Source organism: Lepidothrix coronata, unplaced genomic scaffold, assembly GCF_001604755.1.
Source record: "Lepidothrix coronata isolate B3197 unplaced genomic scaffold, Lepidothrix_coronata-1.0 Scaffold1, whole genome shotgun sequence".
NCBI lineage: Eukaryota > Metazoa > Chordata > Aves > Passeriformes > Pipridae > Lepidothrix > Lepidothrix coronata.
In genome coordinates, this window is record NW_016690181.1 from 5312158 (window position 1) to 5338027 (window position 25870).

General features: G+C 40.9%; 1 protein-coding gene across 5 annotated transcripts in view; it reads right to left on the reverse strand.

Annotated features, from left to right (window-relative positions):
• The window catches only part of TSPAN18 (tetraspanin 18), a 120773-nt gene that overhangs the window by 46783 nt on the left and 48120 nt on the right, over window positions 1-25870 (reverse strand). For 2 of the 5 annotated variants that reach the window (XM_017811458.1, XM_017811420.1), the window contains exon 2: window positions 14844-14977. The exons of 1 other annotated variant lie outside the window; for it this stretch is intronic. The gene's annotated coding sequence lies outside the window, so the exon portion shown is untranslated. Of the gene's footprint in view, window positions 1-1615; window positions 1635-2833; window positions 2855-14843; window positions 14978-25870 lie in introns of those variants that run through there. 2 more of the 5 variants (XM_017811448.1, XM_017811440.1) reach the window with 2 other exon arrangements.

The window sequence follows — 25870 nt, forward strand, 5'->3', positions numbered from 1 at the left end:
TTCTGATAGACTGATACACTGTCATACTTGTTAAAAAGAAATTAACTCAGTTCATCCAACTCCAAATGTATGTGTATGACATCTCCACTGGATAAACTCATCATCATCACATGAATCACACTGAAGGCAACTAAGATATTCTGTTTTTCATGCAAATTGTCTCAAAAGAAAAACAACAAAATCCATAAGAGGCAAAAGAAGCTTCTGCAACGTCATGAAAGAGAAGCAAAATACACTGAGGCTCTGTCCAAACACAGCTGTAACATCTCATCCCTTCCACATCACTCAGAAGGATAAGAGAGCATTTTCAATAAAGCTACAGAACATGAAGGCTTATACATCCTTGATGTCCCACAGCTGGAGGGAAAGACAGTGGTCCACTAATCTTGTACCATTTCCCTTTCATTAGTTTAAGTTTTGAATTTTGGATGGTGGTTAATTTAGAAAGAGGGGTTAATTGTTTAACCTTATGAAAACAATTATGCCTCTTTTGGCACTGCCTTTTGGCCTGTTTCATATTTCTAATTTCCCAAAGGATTTGAAGCTCAAAACATTGGTAAACTCTTTAGTGAAGACTGTACCTGTGCATTCACTAAACAAAAATTTGAGACTAGACTTAAAGCTTTTTATAGATTTTGGATCTCCCTGTTGTATGTACTGTGGAAAAAACCAATCTCAATATTTATTTGAATCAAAACTTGAAATCAGGTGTTGTTTCGTTTATAGTTTTCAATCCAGTGTTTCAATATTGCATGTTCAATTTAATTCCTATCACATCAGTTACTACCATCAGTTGGCTAGAAGAGGAGGTCATGTGGTGCAGCTGAGTGTGGCTTAAACTCTTTCAAGCAGTTTTTCAATCAAAATTTGTTGCAGTTTCATAACTATTTGTCCTCTTGTATGTTATGAGGTATGGGTTGGTTTTTCTACCCCAGTAAAGAGGTAGTTGAGTAGTGATAATTCCTTATAGTCTCAGCTAAACTGATTTTCAGCCCAGTCTTGTCATTCACACAGATTTGTCTACATGGTTCCCAAAAATGTTATTCCACTCTCCATTTCGGCAAGAACCACTTACTCCTCCCATCCAATCTTTCACTCCAGAAATTACACAGCCCTTTTGCACATTGTCTCTATCAGCGAAAAGAAAAAAAAATCAGGGAAGAGAAAGGGGTGAGTTTGTACTTTTAAACATGAAAATTTATATGGCGTAAAGTGTTTAATTCAACAGGTTGGTGGGATATTAATACTAAAATCTGATTAAGATATGGCATTTTATTGGTACCCCTAGCTGTCAAATACTTGGTTTACCCAAACAAATAATTGGGTAAAACATGTAACAAATTTATTTATGAAATCAGAAGGAAGCGAGCAATAAACAATTTATATTACAAAACCCATGTACCAATATACAGTAATTTTATGTCTAACTTCACATTCAGTAGGAGAAAGAAGGGCTTGTCATTTCTGCTTACAGCAGATACTAAGCTTCTATGAATAGTTCTATTTACTGACAATCAGTGCCTTTGTGTGCATATTTTCATACATACATATTTATGTATATATGTATATTTATACACACACACACACACAGAGCAAAGACAAAGCAGATTGTAACCTTCAGCCAAGGCTTTCAAGTCACCTTACAAGGAGTCTCAATGAGTCCCATCTTTCATCCTCTGACATTCTTCATTAGAAATACAAAGTGTGAACTGCGACATTAGAACAACAGGCTTGTGTCATTGATCAGTTGCACTCATTTTTCGGAGATGCAAATACCTTCATAAATAATATTTTCTAAAGACCTAGGAAAAAATGCTCTACTTTTTTCTACTGTTTGTCTTGAAACTCTCCAGGTTTTCAGACTTCTAACAGTTTTGGTTTTAATATTAATTCAAAGTTAGGTGCCATCCTCTTTCAGCAATGAATATGAGTCAATCTTCAATGTGACTTTGCTCAGGTGTTCATTTCCCCCAACACACACTTCATTATACTAATTTGTTTTCTCGTATTAAAATTGAATGTACATATTCTTAGATCAGGTAGTATTTGTCACACAAATTGACTGTGCTTTGGGCAAGCACTGATTCGTTATTTGAGATCTGCATGTTATCTCAATCTAAAGATTAATTACCATTACTTTATTAAAGCTCACTGACACAGTTCCCAAGTGCTGTTTGAAACAGCAGAGTGCTCTACAGATGTATACAGCAAAACCCTGCATATATACAGCAAACCAACATGAGCTAGCCCAACTGAGCTTAAAAATTATTTTTGACTACTCCTAGTTAGTGAAGTTCATAGACATTTACATGTGTGCTATATAACACGGCATCGTGCTAACAATGAGCTTTCATGTGCTCAGCAAAGGAGAGAGGAGAAAGTTGTTGCCGTGCAGTTATCACAGTCCCACCTGAACACAGGAATAATGCACTACTTGGCAATTGCTGTCACCGAGCAGTGATGTGTATGAAGCGCAAAGAGCATTTTCATGTTTAAGATAAAATAATTTATTTTAAATATTCAACAGTCAGTGCCTTCTTCATATTGTTCTCCCAGGGTCTCAGCTCACAGGCTCTGATTCCATGGTGCCAGGAAGGGTACTTGTCAGCTGTTGTAGCGTGAGCAACAGCAGGAGGCTCAGAACAAGCATGTAAAATAAAAATGCACACTCTAGAGACAGCAAAATGGCTGGTTTGCTACGTGGCATGAAGCGCTTCACTCTGCAGGAGCCCTCAGATCTCTGCGCTGAGCAGCTGGGTTGTACTTTTCTCCTATCAATAATAATGATGAATAATAATAATGATAGCAAAGTAAAAGGAAACTCCGAACTTACAAGCTGCATCAGGTGGACTTAATGCTGCTGCCTCCAAGTGCACAGGGATTAATTCACCCATCTTTCCACCCACAGCCCCCCGCTTTTGGAGAGCTGGCTGGGGGGCTGAAATACATGGTTGTCCTGTATCCAGGCAACGGGCATCCCTGAGGCTCTGCAAACCTCTGCAATGCACAGGAGGAGCAGCTGGGGCAGGTACCTCCCAGACTTCACAGAGTGCAGGACAGAAGGAGTTTTTCCAATTTCAAAGAATAAAGGCAGAGGGTAAAGCAACATGTCCAACTACCTTCTGACAAGGAAAACACATTCCAAGGTCTTCCAGGAACTGCCTGCTTTCCCAGCACTGCTCACTTGGAAGGTGCCAGGGACAGTCTGCAAAACTTACTGTGACCTTTTCTTTTCTTTCTCAGTGCTGTGTATGCTCTGACCTAGGTCCACCTTCTCCTAGTGCAGGAATTTTCCAAATTTACTAGCCACCTATAGGCAGCAGTCTTAATTCCTGGGGTTGTGTTTTGACGAGACAAAACCTACCAATGTCATGATTAATGGACATGCACCCACATCACCAGGCTTCAAGGATGGTATGTGGGAGAAAAAGTTGGCTGAGAACAGATGATCCACCAGTCTTTATATTCTCAAAGGGAAAAAGTTCTTCATCGGTAAAGGAATAAAATTCTAGAGCCAGGGAGGTGAGTGGGAGTATTTACACTAACTTCAGTGACATCCAGATTTCATACACAGTGCCTTGGCCAGGTTTACTCATGATGCCCTGATCCACTCAGTTTCCATGTACAGCTGATGTTGACAAAGACTGAGATGGTCTTACTTTGATGGAGATGCAGTATTTTAGGAAAGACCAAAGAAGACCATGAGCTAAGAAAGTTACAGACAAGAGCTAAAACCCACACAAATCTGGTCCTGAGCATCTTCAATTCTCAGATGATCTACAGGCCACTGACATTCAAAACACATATTTCAGAGGATGAAATTATTTGACAATGAACTGGAAATATACTCTGTAGTGTTCAGCTGCCTTCCAAACAATTATTGGAGCTGCCATATGGACACTCATATAATTGCAAGATGTACAGGGAAGAACGGTCATGAATGAAAAAAAAGTGTGACAAATTGCTGCGTTAAGATACTCTGATCCAAACCAGACTTAATTCAGAGAAACCCCATGTCTAGTATGAAAGAGAGGTCACAGTGGCCCTTTCCTACCTTACTTGATGCTGTGTCAGTATTTGAGGTTCTTAGCCATAAATATAACTCATGATACAACAGTGCACAGCAAACACAACAGATAGCCTAACCTGCCTTGTCATCACAGTACTAATATACTATCCAGTCAGGATTTTCACTTCATTCAGTATGACCAGAAACACTAAATAACACTACCTAGAAGTGCGCGAAATTATAAAATCAGGAGCACTCTTCGGAGCTTGGGAATTCTCATGATTCCTGCTGTAATCTCAGCTCCTTGCCTGAACCCTTACTTCTCTCTTAACAATTTATACAACCTCACTGCCTTGGCAAATAGCTTCTTTTCCTTCTAGCAGTGACATCTGTTATTGTAGGAGACAGCGCAGTATAAAGTTACTCATTAAGGGAGGTAAAGAACTAACTCCCTGGAATATAGTATCACCTCCAGTTGAACTCTGGGGAAAAATAAGTACAGCCCTTCTTTTCTCCTTTGTGAGCAATGGCATGGAACATCAAAAGGTACTGGCCTAAGTGCACATTATACAGATGTCCTCAAGGAGATTAATTCAAAGCATGTAATTCCAACTACTCTGCAAAGGGCAGCTCTAGTGCCAAAGGGCCAGATCCTTTGCAATACAGGGTGTGTTCTCCCCATCCAGCTGCACCAATTTTACAATTTGCTTAATTAGAAGTGTGAGATAAGACCTGGGTACCAGGTCTTCTGGATTTCAATCTCAGTTCACCCACTGATATAATTAGAGGGAGGGCAAAGCTTTCTGTCTTTTACACCAAACCACTCTTCTCCCCCAAATTCTTACACCCATAAAGACTGTCTTGAATCACATAAATCTTCTTTACAGCTTTTCCCTCCCCAACATGTCCATTTTGCAACACTGCTCAGCAAAAGCAAGAAAAGTTCCATCAAAGAATCTGGAGGTACAAGTAAGTGGAAAGACAGAAGAAAGATGGAGAAAGGGGCAAGCCAGTGACGTGGCACCCCTGTAAAACTGAAGCACGGGGGTCCTTTCTGAGAGTGGGTGTGCTCCAGATTAGAGGTGACAACAAAGATCCAGGGGACAACCTAATCTTGAGACATTGAGACCTTTATAGCACACTTCAGCAAAACCCTATCACCACTGTCTTCTTCAGGATCTACAACTTCAAATACCCATTTAAATGCTTTGGAGAAAACAGGCCAGATGGTTTCACCCCCTGCAAACCCAACTCTTCTGCCTGGTGCTAGTTTGTGCGAATCGATCCCTCATTCAGAAATTAAAAACAAAATGAGCAGCACTGAAAGACACATCAGAGGAGCTCTGATTGAGAAGAAACCCAGAGCAGTTCTGATTGATTACTCCCAGAATGCCTTTCCCAGAAGCAATAATGAAGTACGTGCCTGGGACAGAAGCCCTGAGCAGTGGATGGAAACATCTGAAAAGCTCGCTGAGCCCTCCCCTGCACCCACAGACCTCCCTGTCTGATGAGCATATTTAAAACAGTTCAGCAAAGCACTACAGCCTGGGTCCCTACTAAAGAAAACATTCCCTTCTCTTCCGTTCTCCTCCCCCTTAAATTAAGCTCAAACCCCAAATCTGGGAGCACCTCTACTATGTGTATAATGGTATCTGTCCAACATTCCTCAGTAATAGCATCACTTGGGATGGGGAGGAGAGCGCTGCACATCAGGGGAAGGCATAGTATAAGGGATATGGGGAAGATAAACAATACCCTTTCAAGGTTTCAAACAGAGCTTACTGCTGGTGGTGAAGGCAGTTATTTTAATCCTCAGCTGCAAGTCACTGGGACACAATAAAAGAGAATTAGCTAAGAAAACATTTAATGATAACAATGAGCATTCATGCCTTATTCCTTGACTTGCAGCTGAGAGTATTCAGTAAGTCAGAGGTGGATGGGAAAAAAGGAACAAGAAAAGCTACATCAGACAGGCCACCTGCCATTAAGAGTGGCAAAAGCAAGTCATCAGCAGAAGGAGGAGTAATGTCCTAATGGTCATTCTCCTGTCAGAAAAATCCCAAATTATTTCAGAAATGGATCACACACACACACAAAAATTATATTAGCAAAAACAAAGAAAAATTGCTCTGCCTCAGTATGCCCAGAAAGAACTTAGCAAGTGGATAAAAAGATTTTGTTGTTAGGATGACAAAAAGAAAAATAAAACAACAGATGGGAAGAGTTGCCTCAGTTTGAACTGGAAGACTTTTCTTATAAAACAAAACAATACAAAGGTATTTTCACATCAATTCCCCAAAGTTTTATGTAATCTAAGATGAAACTTTATTTTGTAACATTTCCTAACTTAAAAAAAAGCAACAACCCCCAAAAACCACAACACCAAACAAATCAAAACCTCTTTTTATGATATATTTGGATCTAATTTTAAAAGGAAAATGTTGGTTTCATTATTAAGTGTTGAAAGGATCAGCTTCGACATTTCTAAAACAATAACATGTTGCATTAAAAAATCTGAAAGTAAATATTTTGATGTTTACAAACATATATATATGCTGCCTTACTTTTGATTGAAACTATTTGTTTTATTTCAACTTGATTTTATGAAGATTTATGGTCTCTTTGAAGATTTTGGATATAAAACTTTACGTAATTTCTGTCTTTCATAAAAATTATCTAATACAAAGATGTGATTCACAGTATACTCACAGGAGAAGAACTATCAGAACACTACATTTTTCATCAGTTATCATTACTCTTGATCAATAGAAAAACCATATGGCAAAAGACCAATATCCCAAGCAGCTAAGGCAGCAACTTGGGATTAGTGTTGTACACCTAGTACTCAGGACTGTTGAGTATCCCTTGGGATTGATATTGCTAGTCCTAAACAACTTAACATCTAGCTAGTTTTAAGTTTTCTGAATGAGTTATTTCCAATTACATCTTGGAAAAAAACCCAAAAAACATTTTATCACTGCTTTTTAAAAGTCACCATCACTTATCTCCATTTCCTGAGATGACTTGTTGAACATACACGACTTTATCCACCATGTGGTCATACTAAGTCACTAGGAGAATTGAAGCTTTGCTGTAATGATCTTCAGGTATTTTAAATGACCATAAATTGTGCTCATGTAAGTAGTCTGTACTTACAGTCTTTATTTTGAACACTGGCTTTTGGCAGAAGGAGACAGAATAGTGGAATGCCAACTCCTGGTTCCAATCAGTTCAACTAGACTTTGGCCTTTAGTGCTGCTACCAGACAACATACAAAATTTAGAGATGGAAAGGGAAATGGAGAAGCAAAGGCAGTTCTGGCAAGTGATTACACTTTCCAGTAACGTGATTCATACATTCAGCCAATTCAACTTACAGGCCAACAACTTGCGATAAACTTACAGGTCTATTCTGAGAGCTGAACACTTAAGTATGGGGGGAAAAGGAACAAGCTGATTTCTTTCATTCTTGATGACTGAATACTTGGGGGAGAAATAAATTAAAATCAAGGGTATTATTTTTAGCTTATTTGGAATGTACTTTTGGATGTACTTTGCAGCCAGAAAGGTTATAAATGGTCCAGGTCAGTCTGAGGAGTCAGTGACAAATTCTGCCACCCCATATACATGTCCTCTGTACTGCACTGGGTGTCCATCTGTCTCCCTCTAGCATCAGCAAGGGCTACCCAGAGAGCAGGCAGGAAGGCCCAAGCCTGACAACCCTGCAGAACATGGGGAAAACAGTGTGTCAGATAGCCATAAACTCTAATATCCTGTCATTAACGGTTGCCAGGGAAAGGTGCCACAAACAGTTCAAGGCGGCCATTACAGAAAGCCAGTTCACAGGAAAAGCTTTCTCCTACCCTTCTGGGCTGTCTCTCCCATGCAGGAGGGAGGGACTAAGCCTGCTAAAGCTCCTAGATACTTTAAAATATCAAGACAGTGCTACATCTTATCTGAAAATTAGCACCTGGTTAGTGTTGGGGCATTTGAAAATAAACCTTTCAAAAATGATTAAAAAAGAAAGTTTATGTTGCTTAAACATACTTCTTTGAAATTTATTTATTTTTGCACATGCTGCTGGGAAGGTTGGTCCACTTATGTATGTGCTGTGCTCCACTTTTTCAGAATAGGAACAGCTGCAGTCAGTCCCCTGTTCAGCTCAAGATACCCACATGCTGGGCACTGGAAGCTCAAATACAGGCAGAGCACTGTAATTATACCCCCCTCCACATCATCTGGCCACAAAATGCCTGCAAGTCCTCTCTACCTTGGGGCTCCTGCCACATGCTACCAAGGAGAACAGCCTTGAACATCCAGTACAAGTATGTCCAAGGCTGTTCCTAGTTTCTTATCTGAAAACAACTGTCAACAAATGTAACATCTGCCAAGGATGTAATTCCCATCCATCAGAAGGTAACAGGAGGATGAGTCATTTTACAAAGGACAAAACATCCATTAGATTATCATTATCTTTACTGTGCACAGCCTGTCCAGCAGCTGACCTATGGGTAGGCTCCTCTCTCAAAAGAGCTCTCAAGATTTTGCACTAAATAGGCGCAACAGCACAAGCAAGAAACCTCAGCTTTAAAATGGGTCAGGGTATTCAAGAGTAATAATAACCTCTTTCATACTCTGCAAGTTTAAAAATAACTAGTTTTCAATTTTATTTTTTTAATATAAGATGTATAGATATTCTTTGATGTGCAGTTTTTCAATTGAGGAAAATGAATTTCTGGACTACCTCTTTCTTTTTTTTCTTTCCCCTCCCTGTTCTTGTTTTGTCATAGAAAGGAGGAACAAAAGGGAAAAATATGAAGATAAACCCTTCAAAATGAAAACTTTTTCATTTTCAGGTTTCTCTGAAAAGGAATGCAAAGTTTCACAAAGTTAGTTTCTACACAAAATAAAATCCTTTTTTTACAAAAAAGGTTTACCAGTTGTATTACCATCTTTATATAGATGGGGAAAGAAGGCAGACAGGAATCAAGCTACTTCCCTCTGTCTGCATGCAGGCTAGGCACAGAGCTAGTAATTGAATGCAAAACTCCCCAAACCCACTTCACTACTTATAGGGTAATACTATCCTTATTGCTGATTTTAATAGTTATCACCTTACACTGATCCCAGGTCTTGCTCATAAGCCCAAGAATAAAATCTTCAAATACACGCACATATACCCCTCTTACATATCTGTTTTCTGAGAAATCTCTAAAATGAGAGAATAGTTCTAGCAGCTCTTACACTAAGTCCTCAGCTGCACTCAGTAGTCTTCAAAATGCACAAATCAAAAGCAAATGTACTTCTGTAGGTCTCAAAATAAGTGATGCAAAGCCTTCACTGCCATTCTCAGTGACATCGTATCTCAGACACTCCACCCAGGACGCAGCACAGCAATGAAAGGCAGCTTTGCTTCCCCATCCTGTCAGATTGGGTAAACCCCATTTTCCCTTAACAAAGCACTTTACTCATCATATAATCAGTCAAAAAAGTTTTAAATTACTCTGTAGCTTTAGAACTAAGTGATAGGAACTGTTAGAGATATATTTCTAATGACAATTTCTTTCCTCCTCCTTCATTATCATTTCCATCATTCCCAACTTCATAAGGAAACAGGCACAACCAAAACCAGTCCCCACATGAACCATGGTTAACATCTGCTCCAAGTCTCTGGGGCAATACCTCTGAAAAGGTCAATCCACTGCTGGCAGAATCTGCTCTAGAAATGTTTGAGTCCTGTGGCTCTTTGTGTCACCTCTAGACCCATAAGAGACAGAAGTGGCAAACACATCCCACATTGTCAGCAGCCACTTACAGCCTGATGAACCACCTTACAGCACCTTTCGCAGGCAGAAGAGCAGAAACCTGCTACGCCAGCCAAGATCCCAAGCGCTGCTCCTCAGAGACAGGAGCTCACCGGTGGCAGACTGAAACAGTGCTGGCTGCACACATGCTGCCTGCCCTCTGGATGCATGGCTGACCTGACACTCACCCTTCATGCTCCTCTTTCACTTGTTAGTGCGCACACAACAAACATATCATCGCTGGCCACAGCAGTTACTGAGACATTTATAATGTGAGCGGGCTGTAACCAAAATACATGGCCTGGGAGTTTGCAGGGAGCTTGAAACTATGGCTATTGGGCAAGGAGCATCCCATTTATCTGTGCAATGTTAACTCAGACATCCAATGCCAACCATGTATGTGTCAGAACCTGTTAGCCGCTTCACTGGTAATTTGAGAATCAAGCACATGGGGCATCGCATCGTTCCACACCACTTGCTGTGAGTGATATCTCCTCTCGATACCACAGTGGGCAGCATCTAGGAGGCACCAAATCACCTTTTATAAAGAAAAAGCTACATGAGCACATTCCCCTGCTATACTGGTGCAAACACAAGCTCAAAGTAAAGCCCAGAAGGCTTGCACAACAGTATCTTTAGTGTAAGCACAATTTATCATATGAGAAGATTCTCTTGCAGACTAATTTTGCAGATATTTGAGAGTAGCACAGCTTCTCCAAACAATGAAATTCACAGTCAAAAGAAAAAATTAAAGAAAATTTTTCTTTAATATATATATATAAATTTATAATATATATATATATTTTTAATATATATATATATAAATTTTTCTTTCTCTGTATGATATCTAATTCCTTTGGTCAATGCAGGCACTGTTTACAGGCTTTTATATAAAACACTGAACCTTTAAAAAGTCCTTATTCCATTCTCACAAAATTTCAGTTTCTTTAAAACTTGTCAAATTGTTCAACATTTTAGAAAGAAAAAAGTGTATATTGTCAATGCATACAGAGATAATAATAATGATAATACTGAACTATTAATTTTCTGCCAAAAAATGTTTATAGAAAGTACTTTTCCTTTTTTCCACTTCTGTAATCACACCTCAGCATAATACAGATTGAGTATTGTGACATGATTGTGGTAAATGAACCTCAAAATTTGTTGTTGCTGCTTCTAAAGGGAATGGGGTTTTGTCTGCTTTTACTTTTAACAAGTTTGCAACATTTATCAGCTGCTGAACAGATTTTTATAGGGAGAATCAACGGGGCATCACGGGGAGTCAGAAGTGATGGTAACTGTAGAAAGAATGACTGAAGACATATCTCAATTATGGATACAAAAGGATACAAGAGGAAGAGTGCCCAACTCTTATGTTTGCATGCACAAGCACACACTCATTCTTCTCCATGAGCTGGCTTTTTCCCAGATCCCAGACCTATGCTTTTCCCACTCCAGGTTCTGCCTCTGCTTTCTGGAATCAGAGGATTCAACCTTTGTGCTCACGTTGCTCCAGCTGTTCCTTTGTACAAGTTGCTAAGTGGGTTTGTGTGAAGGTCAGACTTATTTCAAAAAAGCAGGCAGTTTCTGTTCGTCAGCAAGTGACAGTTGCACCAAGAAAAAAATCCCAAACCTCAGGACTCCTTTTCCTGAGCTGGTGCATGTTTTGACTGACCCCTGCTACCCATGAAAGAACCTCAGCCTCTAAAATACTGTTGCTCGCAGCCTTGCTTCCTGCAGGCTTGAATATTTCAGATACCTATGGAGATAACTGGGCTCCAGTCATCCCCAGCAGTGGACTTGGTCATTGAACAGAGCAGAGGAAGCTGGTGGCCCAAACCGGTGCATGCCACTCACTCAGTGCTTCTGCAGGGATGAACAAAGCACACACTGGAGCAGGAGGTTCAGCCCCATGTCCTCATCAAACACCATACAATGAGGATTAACACCATTTCACAAATCACGTTTCAGGAAATGGGGAGAAACAGAAGCCCCAGTTCAGCAGCCTATTTTGTCCCACCTCTTAATCACAAATCATAAAATTCTTATGGAAAGAGATTTTCACCTCTTAAACTTTCAAACACTGAAATAGTGACAATTCTGTAGAGAACACCCTAGGAGCAAAAGGTGAGATCCCCTTGTAAGAGTTCAGGTGTGCTTGCATCAGGGCTGCAAACATACATGACTAAAAGGTAGATTGTGGAAAAAAAGGGACACAAAGGGGTACTCTGTGCCTCTGTCCCATTGCCTGAGCATCCTCTCAAGCAAGAAAAAACATTATTTACATTTATTACTCATTGTTACTGAGTTCAAGATGCAGTAAAATCTAACATCCCCAGCTCCTGTCATAGTAGCTGAATGTCATAATTTTCTACTGCTGCTTTGCCTAATTACCTGAACTAACAGAGACAAGGTAAATCTTTTGCACAGCCCAAGACTGTTTATATGCATACCATAGCCTACCACTTTCCTTTTGGCTAGACCTTCCACCAAAACAGAACAACTTTCAGCAAGGAGGTGGGGGGGGAAAGCAACTGTAAAAAATCAATTTTTAGAAAGAATGTAGCATGATGCCATTTTCCTTATACGGCAGCTGGTATCCCATGTGGAGGCTCAAACAATAGCCAGCCTGGCAGGGGATGGAGTAAGAAGATGACTTGGGGGGAAAAAAATTTATATATATATTCCCTGCTGGCCCTCACCCTCCATTTCCTCTTGGAATTCTTTGTGACTGCATTGAAAGGGGTCAATAGCTCCCAGCTTGAGAAATGCAGCTTTTGAAAGGACTATCACCAGCATCTCTATTTAAAGCATGCCTTTTACTTCATGCCCCCCCCCCAGCTAATGCAGAGCTTTTAAAAAGCGAGCAGCAAGATAAACTTCCGGGGAAAAGAAAAGGTGAAGAGCAGAGGAGAAACACTACTTATCTGCCTTGGCTTTACTGAGACTTTCACTGGAATAAAGCTTGATTGGCAAAGCAAGGACAGGGAACATAAGCTGCAGATGATCTAAAGCACTATGGATCATTACACCTTGCTTCAGTCACCACCTCTCCATCCTTTAAAGTACATTCAAAACCACTACATGAAGTAGCCAAGCACCAATATGGAAAATAATTTCAAAGGATTAAAAATAATGGGCAAATTAGCACTGAATACTGAACACATCAAAGCTTTGCAACTCAATCTTCAGTGTTTAAGAATTTCGGATCTGACAAACACAGGCAATCGAGTAAAATTTTAACAAATTTTATCTTGATAATGAAAGACTGGTCCAGTGGCTAAATTTATATTCAGGTTTTCTTTTTGAGGAAATACTCCAGAACCAGGATTTATTGGGAGGGAGGAGGAACAGGACTATAACCTCCTTTAGTGCCAGGGGATGCAGCCCATGTGGAAGGCTGGCACATGCCCAGTTTTTCAGGACCCCTGGCTCCGCTTCACATTGCAGCCTCATTCAAATATCAATAGCAATTATATTGCAGTTGCTTTCTGTATTAGGATGTGGTTTTATTTTGGAAGTGGATGAAACCAAGTGTCCACCCACAGAGTTTGTACAGCTTGGCTGTTACTGTAGTCTCCAGGTGTAAACCAGTTGAAACTCCATCCATGTGCTTTAGAATCTAAGAGTTTTCTTTAACAAAACTTGTCCAAATTTGAGAAGCAAAACAGGTGAAATGTCACAGAAGGAACCTCTACTTTGTATTAAGAGGAGACTAGCTAAATAAGACCAGCTATGATTTTCCAGCTCCAATTTATTTGACTTTATATTCATCTGGCTATTTGACTGGAGTCTTTCAGTAAGCATTAGAGAAACCCACAATATTCATCTAAGACAAGCCTGAAATTCACAGATGGAAAGGTGGAGTGGTACCTCCAGCAGCACCACACACAGTAAAATGCTATTTCATATAACTCCTGTCAAACTGTCCAAGAGAGAAGCAAAAAATGAGGCCAGAGAATGCTCCAGAAGCAGAGAAGTAAATTGCCTCTGAGAGCCTCTAGCACTGGCAGCATACGACTTTGCATTTCACTTTAGTTTCCAATCATACTGTCTTTCTCATAGGCATTCAAATACATTAGTCTGTGTCTTATCAGATCCTGAATTACCATTGTAGAAAAGCTCCCGTCTGAGAAATGTAGTTCAGAGAGGTTTATGGGGCTGTAATGAGTACTGACAGATAAGCCACACTCATGCAAACACACTTGCAAGTGATGTTTGGTTTAACACAATACAGCCCTAAGCCTTCATAATACAGCATAGGAAACAAAATCCTCCCATCGCCTACTACTAATTGCATCTGCAGTGGTCAGGAGTTGAAAAAGAAGTAAGCAGATTAATTCTATTAGACTGTGCAATAGTATCCCAAGGGGACAAGGGAAAATCCCATCATTTAAATCAGGACTGGTAGACACTGCTGGGAACGATGTTACATACTAGTAGGGGATTAAGAGTTTGGACTAAAGGGCCTCATTTTTTCTAGATCTGGTTTCCATGAGTCAGAGCGATTAAAACTGCAAGGCTTTTCTGTTTGTTTTCTTCTTTTTTTTTCACCTAAGGATGACCTGAAACATCTTGCCCGGTTGAAAACTACATTATTAGATTAATTTCTTACTTAACCCCTTCCCCACAACATACCCTTCCTTATTCCTTTTTCTTAAAAAGTTTTCTGCTTAAATTAAGGTAATTTTTAGTATAAAATTGTTTTAGAACAAGAGGTCTAAGTATTGTTTTATAAATACCTTGTATGCAACATTTTTCTTTTTTCAGCATGCTCCTCCCACACTTTTAACCTATATTCATCTCAACTATATGAGCAGTCTTGATCCTCTGAAAGTCTTTTTTTTTCTGAAAAACATTCCCTGTGCTGTATATAAAATGTAAGGTTTCATCCCTACAGACATGGCAGGCAGAAGTGACAAAGCCTCTCTTGAGCCAAATGAATGGAAAAAGTCCTCTGCTGAATCCAATGTAGCAAGCCTAGACCCAGCAGCAGCTGAGCCTGAGCATCAGGAGCACTGTCTGCCTTACCTGTGTGCTGCTTTGAGGGGACAGACTTTCAGAGAAATATTTGTTCTCCTCAAGAAGAAGTCAGGTTGTACTGATCATGCATTGGGCAGGATCCTTGTTTCAGGTCACTAGCACTGTGATCTGGGCTGGTCAACCTGTCAGAAACAGCAAAGAAAATACATAAGACACATAACTCCATACTGGGACTGAGGAGAAGACCGTGACCTTGTTTCACTCACTTCGTCCTGCTTAGGTAAAGATCAGCTCTTTCTTGCACACCTGAAGGATGTGAGGGGAAGCATCTGGCAGTGACTCTGAAGACCCTGTCAAGGTCTGGACTGAAGGCAAAATCTCTTTCCTCACTTTCCAGTCCATTAAACCAGCCAGAAAAGGGCTTTGACCAGAAGGCAGGAGGAGGACAGGACTATTTCCAGCAACACATGAAAGAAGCAACAGACTTGCTTTGCATCTTCCCCTCCTGCTCTCCTGCACAGCAGAGGAGAGTCACCATGGAAAAAGGAGAGGACAGAAGCACCAGGAAGAGATGCTGTGAGTTCCCAAAAGGCAAGTCCCAGAACAGAAAATGGAGCAGTGTGTGATAAAACAAAGGTAATTAAATATTTACCACCACACACCCCCCTTTCTGTATTGTATGCAACAAATACGCACACACATGTTCACTTACTGGACTTACTGGATGTTAAAGTACAGCTGTGTGTTGAATAGAGGGAGCCAGAGACGACTGAGGATGGAAAAGAGGGCAAGGTAGTAGAGCTGAGAGGCAGGTAGGAGTGGGAGGAAGATACCAACAGATGCACAAGGGCTGAAAGCAATAAAGCAAGCAAAAGAAGTCTGCAGAAAGGCATGAAAGGCCAGTGGAAAAGGAGAGGGGATCATGCCAGATCCTGTCTGTTTTCTACTTGCAGAAATCAGCCAGACACAGGGCACAGAGGTGGAGCCATCACTTTAACAGAACGATTGCTCCATAATGGCTTCTCTCTGGAGAACAGCAGAGAGTCTGGATCTCATTCGCCCTGACAGCTCCAGTTTAGATATGAAGATGGCGCCATGTAAATCCATTTCATAATATTAATTCTCTCTTTTCTAGTCTACCTTGCTGCTTTGCTCTCTTTTGAAGCCCAAACCCTCTATTCTGCCCAACCTCTCCAGCATCCCAAAGCCAATGTCAGGTGTCCACATGCACCATCAGGGAACACCACTAACCTCCCTGCATCACAGTTAGTCCTCCACAGCCAAAATGAAAAGCTGGGAGAGAAGGTCCTTTCACAGCAACTCCACCCAGCAGCCCCCATAAGACACTGAGATGGGGCTGCAGCCAAACATCTCAAACTCCCCTTCTCTGTCATGCTGACTGGAGATGACAACCACATTGAGCTGAACTAGCATCCAGTAGCTTACAAAGCCACCTACAAGCCAGCTGGGAAGTGCTAATGTCACACCAGACCACATGAAAGGAAATTCCTCTCATGCACAGCATATCAGCCCTCTGTCCGAAGAGGAGCTCCCTACTTTCCCCCACAGAGGTGTTATTTCACACTTACTCAAGATGCAGAAGAGGGTTTAGTGGGACACAGGAACACTGCGTGCTGTGCCCACCTTCAGACACCCTGGTGAGAAGCACTCTGTGCCCTAGACATTCATCTTATGTGCACTAGAGTGACAGCGTGGTCTAGTGAGCAGAGCAGGGGACCCCCAAACCGGTACTCAGGCAGATGTTCTCCATGCCCATGTCTCTAATGGAGTCTTTCAGCACACTTTCAGCTGCAGTTCATCCTCCTGTTGGTATTTGTTATAAGTCTCTTCTCTGCTTTGCACAACCTGGCATTTCAAATACACACCTGCCAACCACATTCTGGTTTCTTTAAAGGGGAAGGGTAAGTATTTGAGAGGTGCAAGTGCTTGTATGTAGAAAATGCACAAGCCTCTACAGTTCTGCACAGGAAAAAGTGTCCACTGCCTGGTAGAAACATATCCTATTGAATGCAGTCCTATTCCTTTCAGACATGCAGTATTGGATAGTAACTCCCAGCCTTTGAAGACAGTGAAGGAAAAAAAAAATCAGGTTTGTAAAGCTGCGTGAAACCACAAGATAGAAACTGTCAGGCAAGTGTACAGAGAGTTATCAAAAATTTGATTCAATGGCATCTTTAGTAGCAATTTTTCCTTTCCACTATAGAAGAACAGTGCTATCCATGTAGGCAAAGCCCATTCATCCCTATTACTATTCTAGCTGATACACCACTGTGATCAGAAGCACAGGGCTCTCATATATTTAGGGTCACTAATAATGTATTTTGTCTTCGGCGCATGCTTGTTCAAATGAGAGCTTTAAATCACCTCTGTTCAAGAAACATTAAGAAAAAAGATGTATCAGGTCATCTAAATTTTCCTCTCCAGTGGAGGGTCATGCCTCTCCTCTTCCCCCTGCTTTGTTTATATGTAGTCCAATTGAGTGTGTCAAGTAGCAGAAATATTCTCCTTTCTTACAACAGACTTCAGAAAAGTCTGATGGAGAGCTGTCTTAAAGACTTGTTGCATGCATAAAGAATCTGTCTGGTTGGGCTTTTTATTTTAATTGTGATTCCTTTGTATTTGGCTAGAGCAAAAGCATTAGCACGTGAGAAATGTGAATAAGGACAATAAAAACCAGGCACCTTCTCTGAGGCTGATGTAGAGGGACAGACACTGACAGCAGCACCAGGGGATCCAACAGTCCTTTAGCCTGCTGGTGAATTTTCAAAAGAGTAGGCCCAGCAGACTATGGATCACCTGGGCTCAATACATTTCTAATATGAAAACAAAAATAAACAAGAGGTTAATGTGGAATTTCTCCTGGTTGTTGTACTGGTCTTACATTCTCTCTAATCTCTACTGGCTGCTATCAGAGACAAGACCCTGGATTAGACAGGATCTGAGCAGCCTAGCAGCTCATAGGTGCCCCTCCCACTACACTGCACTGAGATACACCCTTGGGGCTTTAGACTCTGTGGCTCCTCAGTTTGATTTAAGCGGTACAAGTGACTGCTGGAATTTAGCTTTTAAAACAAATTTTATTTTAAATCTAACCCGCATCACAGCTTCCTCCCCACTTCAGTGTTTGTATCCTTTGGGGCCCCAATGGTGGTATATTTTGCAAATGACTTTTTTTTTCTTCCTTGTATATTTGTACAATCACACACATGCTTGTATAAAGCCACTTAATCAAGCATAATGAACAAGAGTTTTTACTATACACTGACACAGAGATCAGGAGGAACACAAAGAATTCCTATCTAACATTTTATACACCACAAATAACACCAAATCAGATGCAAAACAAGCCAATTCCTCGTTACTTAACACAACACAAATCTCTGTGCATTAAATGCAGCTGAAAGGGAGCTGTGGAGCTGGCATTAGCCTGATAGATGTTGAGATGAGCTACATCAGAACTTAGTATCTCAGCCTCAAACAGTGCATGTTAAAAGGCATCTGCTTTTTGTTTGATATGTGTATTTATTTACATAGACAGTTTGCTGACATGCTGAAAGGTTGGGGAGGGTGGTGTAGGCAGGCATTTTAACTCTCAGCAGGCATTGAGCATGCAGTTTATTATCCTTTGGTCATGTCACAAGCTTCCATTTTATTGCTGAGTGGTGACAAAAGAGGGGAGCAGGGAACGGAATCAGGGTCTCCTCCACTGTGCACACTCAACTCCCCTCCAGGAGCTTGCTCTCAGCACAGAAGGCAGCATTTCCAAGCTCAGCCTCCACAGGCGTGCTGCCCCTAGGGCTCACCTTCCAACTTCTGAGGCTTCTGTGCCTTTGATACAGACATGAGAAGAGTCTCTGAAAAACAAGTCAAGCACAGCTCCTTGTGCATAAAAAGAGATCTTCTTTAACAAGAAAGAAAATTAATTAAGTGGGTAAAATCCCACAGGTTGGAACAGCAGCTGAGGAATTATCTTCCTATCAGGTTGGTAATGAGGACTGAAAAACCTCACACAGACATTAACAGCTTCATATGGGCTCATTGGCATTCCAGATCAGATGTGAGGCATGGCATTCCCACGAGCACCAGATGCAGCTCCAGTTACAAACCAGACTACGGGCAAACCACATTTTGCCCTGCTGAAAACAGTATTGTCGTGATGTCTGAAAATTAAGGTACATACCTATCTACAGAATAACTTTTTCTCACAGAAATTATGCTCAGAGAGACTGTAGGTCACAACATCCAGTGCCCTGGGTTGTTCCAACACACCTCTGAAACCCATGTTTAGATATATGTGTGTGTATGAGAGAGAGATTTATTCAACATGCTGTGGGGAACAGCCAGCACACATCTAGGTGCACATCAAATGACAAAATCAGACACTTACCAAATCCACAACTTCTACCCTATTGATTTCTCCACCAACACTGCTAGCTGCTTAACTGTTAACACTCACAAGTACTACTCAATACTAATAAAATAATATAGATTATTTCCCATTCCCTGAAGTGGCAAAACTACCTGATTTGGGGTCAATGACAAGAACAGCAAGCATGATGCATTCATGGTAACCACGAAGAACCACAGAGCCTACTGAGACCACACTGAACTGTGCCAAGCTGTTCAAAGCTGCATTTCAGAAATGCCTTAACTTCCCCTGCTACTGAGGCAAAGGAATTTGTCCCCTACCTCAAAAAGAGAAAGAAAGAAAAAAAGATGTGAACTACTGACCATCTGCCTCAAAACATGCCTTTGGACATCTTCCTGCCCTTTTGTTACTGTTCATATCACAAGAGTCCCTTGAGGCCCCACAGAACCAAAGTTTTTACTGTGTGGAGCATAAAAGAGCCCCCTGCCAAAACAGCTTGCTGCCTAAGCAGACAAAAACAGGAAAAAAGAAAATACTACTATTTTCCTTGTTACAGATGGGAAGAGAAATACTAGTGGTAAAGATGAGACAGGAAGCCAGGGACTACCTCAGAAGAGAACATCTTCAGTCTCAAGCCTACTCTTTCACTATGGCCATCACTGTTTCTTCCTTTCTCTTTTTCCTGTCTTTCCCTGAAATTTGTTTCTTTTACAGCTTTTAAAGTCTATCCTTAAAAGCAAAGTCAACAGTCTACTGATATGGTTCTCATTTTCAGGGTTAGGAGATTCAGGGATTCTGATGTCAAAAAGCACAAAGAATTAGCTAGCACCCAAAAATTGCCCCAAAGAAGCCAAATTCACCACCACCCCCCCTTTAAATGAACAGCAAATACTGGTATGTGCTGTTTCATGTAGCTTTTTAATATACCTAATCATGGGGCCCTCAACTCACCAACTCAGAACCACACTAGTGCAAGTACTTCTGAAGCATGTTTCAGACATTATCTGTATGTTATCAGTCAATACAGATGACATCCCTACCAGATGAGATAATTATTTTGAAATTGCATTGAAATGAAAGATACCTCTTGTAAAGGTTTCACTAATTGCCCAGACTTACTGAAGACTAAGGATAATGCAGTATTTCCCCACTAAGTCTGCCTCTCATTAATCCAAATGGCCTCTGTGCCCTAAGCGTATTGGAAGAAGAAACCAACGGCACTTCCTTAGCAATAGGATTAAATTACCTGCCCTTAGGAATCAGGTTGCCTAACAGAAGCATTAGCGTTATTAATAGCTACTTCAAATAATTTTAAGTCATTGTTTAACAAGCATCACTACTTGCTTAGGTTTTTTTTGAGTTTGAAATATCTGTAGTGCATAAACAGCAGTCAGTCTGTTTTCCAAGCTATTCTTTCTTGTTTGACTCAGAAATAATATTTTCTGTCAGCCTGAACTGTTAATTTAGGTTTGCTGCTGCTGCTCTCTCCTCTTTCCTTGAATAAAGGGCTGGCTGATCCCTGGGATACTACAGCACAGAATTTGGGTTTTCACACTCAAGCTGTCACTCTATTAGCTCTGACAATCCAGCTGTTTTCTACCATACTTTTTAAAGGCTCTCATTTACCTCTCATATCTCTGTCCTCGAATTCACCTGACTGGACATGCTGACACTTTTGGGCAGGATGTTCCCAGAATAACAGAAGGATACAAAGATGGAGAGAAAACAGACATTCAAAGGCAGCACACACTATATGTGCAGTGAGGGTGTATGTCTATTATAGCAATTCAAACATCTGCTGGTAGTGAGGTTAGTTTGGAAAGGCTTTGATTCCTGCCTAGGGAATTTAGTGTCATTTGCTTGCTCCACAAGAATGCCATGGGCTTCCTCGTGCAGTGTTAGATCCAAATATACTTTTATGTATTACAGTTTTATGTATAATATATGTGATTCCTGTCCTTCAAAAGATTTCTCAGTGCAAAAGCTAATACAGAATGGAGCACTTCATGGAGTTGTATAGCTCTTCAACTCTCCTTTGGAATGCATCATTAGTTCTGCATAACTGATATCTCTTGTTTTATCTTCAAATCTCCTTTCTTTAAACAAACTCTAGATTCCCCCACTCCCCCAAAAATGCCTCTTAAGACCTGATTGTTTTTCTTGAAAGACACAATAATTTTAAAGGGCTTAGCAGGAGTATTTCAAGAGGAAAACCCACACAAAATCCAATAATCAACTGATAAAGGGCAAAGAGAAAGCCACAACCAGTTATGGAAAAGGACATGAAATGTTGTTCCATTATCCTCTTGAAATGAAAAGTAAAATCTTGCAAAATGCCATTCCAGTGCCTGCAACTCTGCCTAAATTCTCCTGACCACAGTAACAAAGCCATTACATACTACACGTCTCAGCATTTTCATCATGTTACAAACATCTAGCACATGGCTCAAAGGTTTTGGTCCTTCAAAGTAATGAATCTTGTGATCAGCGCGTGAAATCAGATTGCTAAGTGCAAAGAGAAAAGGAAGTTGATTTTCTATGAAATGGAGGAAACCACCCTCTCCTCTCATATCCTTCTGTATATTACCCACTGAGCAAGGGTCTCCTTGCCCACATGCTACATCATCTCTGCATCACCTCTGTCACTCAGTTTCCAACCTTCTGCTGTTCTTAACTTCTTCTTCATAGAGTTTGCAGTGACTCCAGCTTTGCATAGGTTCAAATAAAACACAGTAAAGATCTGATTTTTTCAAATTACTGAACTTAACCTCCGAATAAAGGCTACCATAGAAGGGTACAGTGCAAATACAGCTCCTGTTTAAGTCGAATTAGAGCAGCTTTAAAGATTATCAGTGAGAAAAGTTCATTAAACCATGCAAGCCAGCAAAGACCCACACCACACAAGGAAGTACAGTTTAATTAACTTGGTTGGAAATTGTACTGTCATTGAGCAGTAGGGCTGTTCATGGCAGGAAACTTTAGCAAGGGTAGAGCTGAGCCCTACAGAAATCACTACTAGATTTTCACGTATGAAGAATTAGATACCAAAATAACATAAATCTTAAAGGCCTCAAAAAGGTTAGCTTTGTCTGCACAACAGAAAAGCACTTATTAATCACAGAAAGCCAGTAACTGGAAGGGATGAAGAGCATACAGTCAACCAAACAAACAGCAGCAGAAGACAAGGAAGAACTTCAAGTTAACACCAGGCAAAGAGATACATCCATCTTTTTCTTCTTTTCCCAGAAAATAAAAAAATCGTCATATTATAAGAGCTATGTTTTTCTTTTTCGCTTCTACTCTCTGTATATTAAAAAACAAACAAACAAACAAACAAACCCAAACTTCTGACCAAAAATATTTCAGGAAAGAATAAATCTAACAGACTTTTTTTCTAGAATGCAAAGTTATAAGTCGTCAAAACTTTTCAATGGTCCAAAATAAACATGATTACCAGTAAATGCATTAGCAATTCCAGCACGTGTTAGAAATATAGAGTGAGGTAATTGTTTCTTTAGCTGAGGCTCAATTGTACAAGCACCTTAAAGCCATTTTGTGCTGCATGGCATTCAGCAGAATTATAGTATATTGGAATGGACTGACTAGGGAGAATGAAGGTATTTATTTCTTGCTGGTATTTTTTGGTGATGGTGCTTCTGAGGACTCATACCAGCTTTCATTAAAAGGGCATGTCCCCTATTTGCATATATTTTTCATCAGCTGCTTTTCCCCCAATCCTTTCCACTGTTTTTCTCTTCTGTCCTCTCCTACTTACTTAGCTAGTAATCAAAAACAGGGCAGCATAATGGAAATTGCAAATATGGAGCGGGTCAGGCAGTTTAGATCAATGACAGTTGTTGTTACTACATGGCACAGACGGAATAAAATACTCTGAGGTTCTGCAACAACACCGGTTGAACCCAGCTTTTTGTTCCCAAAGGATCTCCCAGAACTGAAGAAATGGGATGCCACCCCTCTGAAAACTGTAGAAAGCAAGCTCTTTGGCTCATTGCCACAGTGTGTCAGCAAAGAAACATCTCTCCCTAGCTTTCCCAGTTATTTATACAGTTATTAAAATGTGAGATAATGTTTTCTGTTGTAAAAACACTGTATTGTCAGAGAATACCCTTTTGGAGGACACCTCTAGGCAATTAGTGAAGGAGCATTTCTGAGCCTTGAACACAGGAGGAGGGATGCCAAGGGAAACTACAATTCTATGGAAACTGAGGGCAAAACTCTGCTTCTGCAATATGAGCACAATCAGATCCCAAACAAATGGATAGAGAGCAGCTTCACAAAGGTTTTGGAAGTGGTCAGTGGTTTGGGGATGCATCTGTACAAATGTCCCAAACCACATATTCAAGACTCCTCAGGCAAGAAATATTACCCATTTCTGAAAAACCTGGGCCTTTGGAAGTGTTTCAAGTGAAACAAAGAAAAAATCTGCCCCATTCTCAAAACTTCTAGATGTCATTGAAATAAATGGTGGGACTTCTGCCTTGGTCACTAGCACACAATTTTAAAAGTGTTTCCAAAATAGTGCACATGCTGATGCTACTGTTTTTTGGAGCCTGGTCATGTAATAGCCTGTGGAAGCCAAAATGCAATTTATTATCAGCCTTAACAATAAAGAGGGCTTCTGACTCAGGTTTCCTCGTGACAGTGGCACCCAAGGGGTCCCATTGCAGGGACTATTCCTTCCAACCAAGACTCTACATTCTGTTTTTCTATTACAGAGCTACCTGCAAAGGTATGTCTTGAAAATGAAAACAGCTTTATCTTTTCCCTGGCCCTTCCCCATGCTTTTTTTTTTTTGTTATTTCAGCTTCAATTTTTTTTTTTCAGTATTTCTACAAATGGCACACCTGCACTTCAGCATGTTGCACCAGACTAGAAACAGTGAAACTGAGAGACAGGGAAAGACCAACATTACTTGTAAAACAGTTTAATGAAGACAGGGTGTGAACTGAAATAAACCTATTGGCCTTATAATCAGCAACAGGAGTGTTTACTGGCACTTAGCTTTTGACTGCAGCATTCCACAAGAGTTTAGAGGAGGCAGCATACCAGCATTGACATCAGGAAAGCATGACAAGGAAACAACTGCACAAAAACTCTCTGCTGCATTATTTGTTTTGGTCTCTTGGGCCACGCGAGCCCACCAAAACTCTCCCAGCTCAGCTATGGCATAGCTCCTAGGACAGCTGCTATGGACAGCTGTATTTAATTTTGGGTGGAGTTAAGTGTTTAAAGGCCCTCAGAAAGCACTTCCTAGCTGCAAGAAGCCAAAGAGACCTTCTCCAAGGGGAAACTTCTGTTCCCTTTGACTCACCTGGGGAAAGCTACTGCTTATAATCCATGATTACTTAAATCAGCTCTAATGTCTGGCTACCAGTTGGCAAGATATAGCAGTCTGCAGACAGCTCAAGCTAGGACCCAGAATAAATAATTTTTATCAGCTGAAAAATGCTTTCTGGTACATGGTAAGTGAGCCCATCAACAGGGAGAAAGGATGAAACCTTAGGAGGCTGTGAAACCTTGCTCTTTAACAGTCGTGGTACAATCAAGCCTTACAGCCTTTGAAAGGTTTCTCAACACCTGCACAGTTCCAACTCATCCAGGCAAAGGATCAAATGCCTCTTCCAAGGCACAAACAAGCCAGTCTCAAGACAGTAACAAGAGATGAAGTGTGCATAGCCCTCACCTGAGTACACCTCAGAGTGAGTTTGCCAGAGCTTCTAAGATATATGCTGCTAAAGCATTCAACCCACTCTAACTACAACAGAAACCAGCTGCCATTTTAAGGAAAGGCGGGTGAAAAGGAAAACTAAGGTTCAGGCACTAGCTGCCATCCCAGGTAAAAGCAGTCAGAGCAATGTTACAGCACATGTGTCTAGAACAGGAAGCTTCTTTCCCTCTTGGACCTCACCTCAGGGGCAAGACAGGTGGAGGAAGCATTTGGCTCACTTTGAGCTTTTCTTTCTCAGTGCCTCCTTTGAACAGCTGCCACACTGTCCTGCTCATACCCAGGGCCAGGCGAGTCAGGGATCTCCTTTGACTGTCCTGTCCCCACAGCTCACACTCAAGACAGTGGGCTCCTGTACCAGGGATTAACTGGAAATGAGGAAGGTCAAATAAAATAATCGGTGTCAGCTCTGCCAAATGAGCTGCCAACCAGAAACACAAGAAAGCCCTCACTAAAAACAGATGCCAGATGCAGGAGAATCTCTCAGTGCCCAGATAATGCTCCTCAGGGCCCTTCTCCATGTGCAGCTGTTTCCAGAGCACTGCAACCAGAAATTCCAAGCCAGACAAGTAGCTTTTCAAAGCAGACATTAAACATTCATCTGTAATAAACACCCTCCTGAGCCCCAGAGACCAGTGAAAGGTGTAGGGAAACACAGCAAAGAGAATCCAGAGGCCAGACTCACAATGCCTCGTACTGTGGTTATTTGAATATGTGAAGGAAAAAAAAGATGAGTTTTCAAAATGGTCCATGTGCTAAGAAACAGAAATGATATTTTATATTTTGGGCACTTCAGTTCTTCAAGGGCAGTTTTCCCTTATCTCCGAACAGCAAGAAAGCATGCTTCTCATTGTTATTTTAGAAATGTATACAAGAATTTCAAACAAGCTCTCTGCTTTGCAATGCAATCCTCAGACTGAAATGTCTCCACACTTTCAA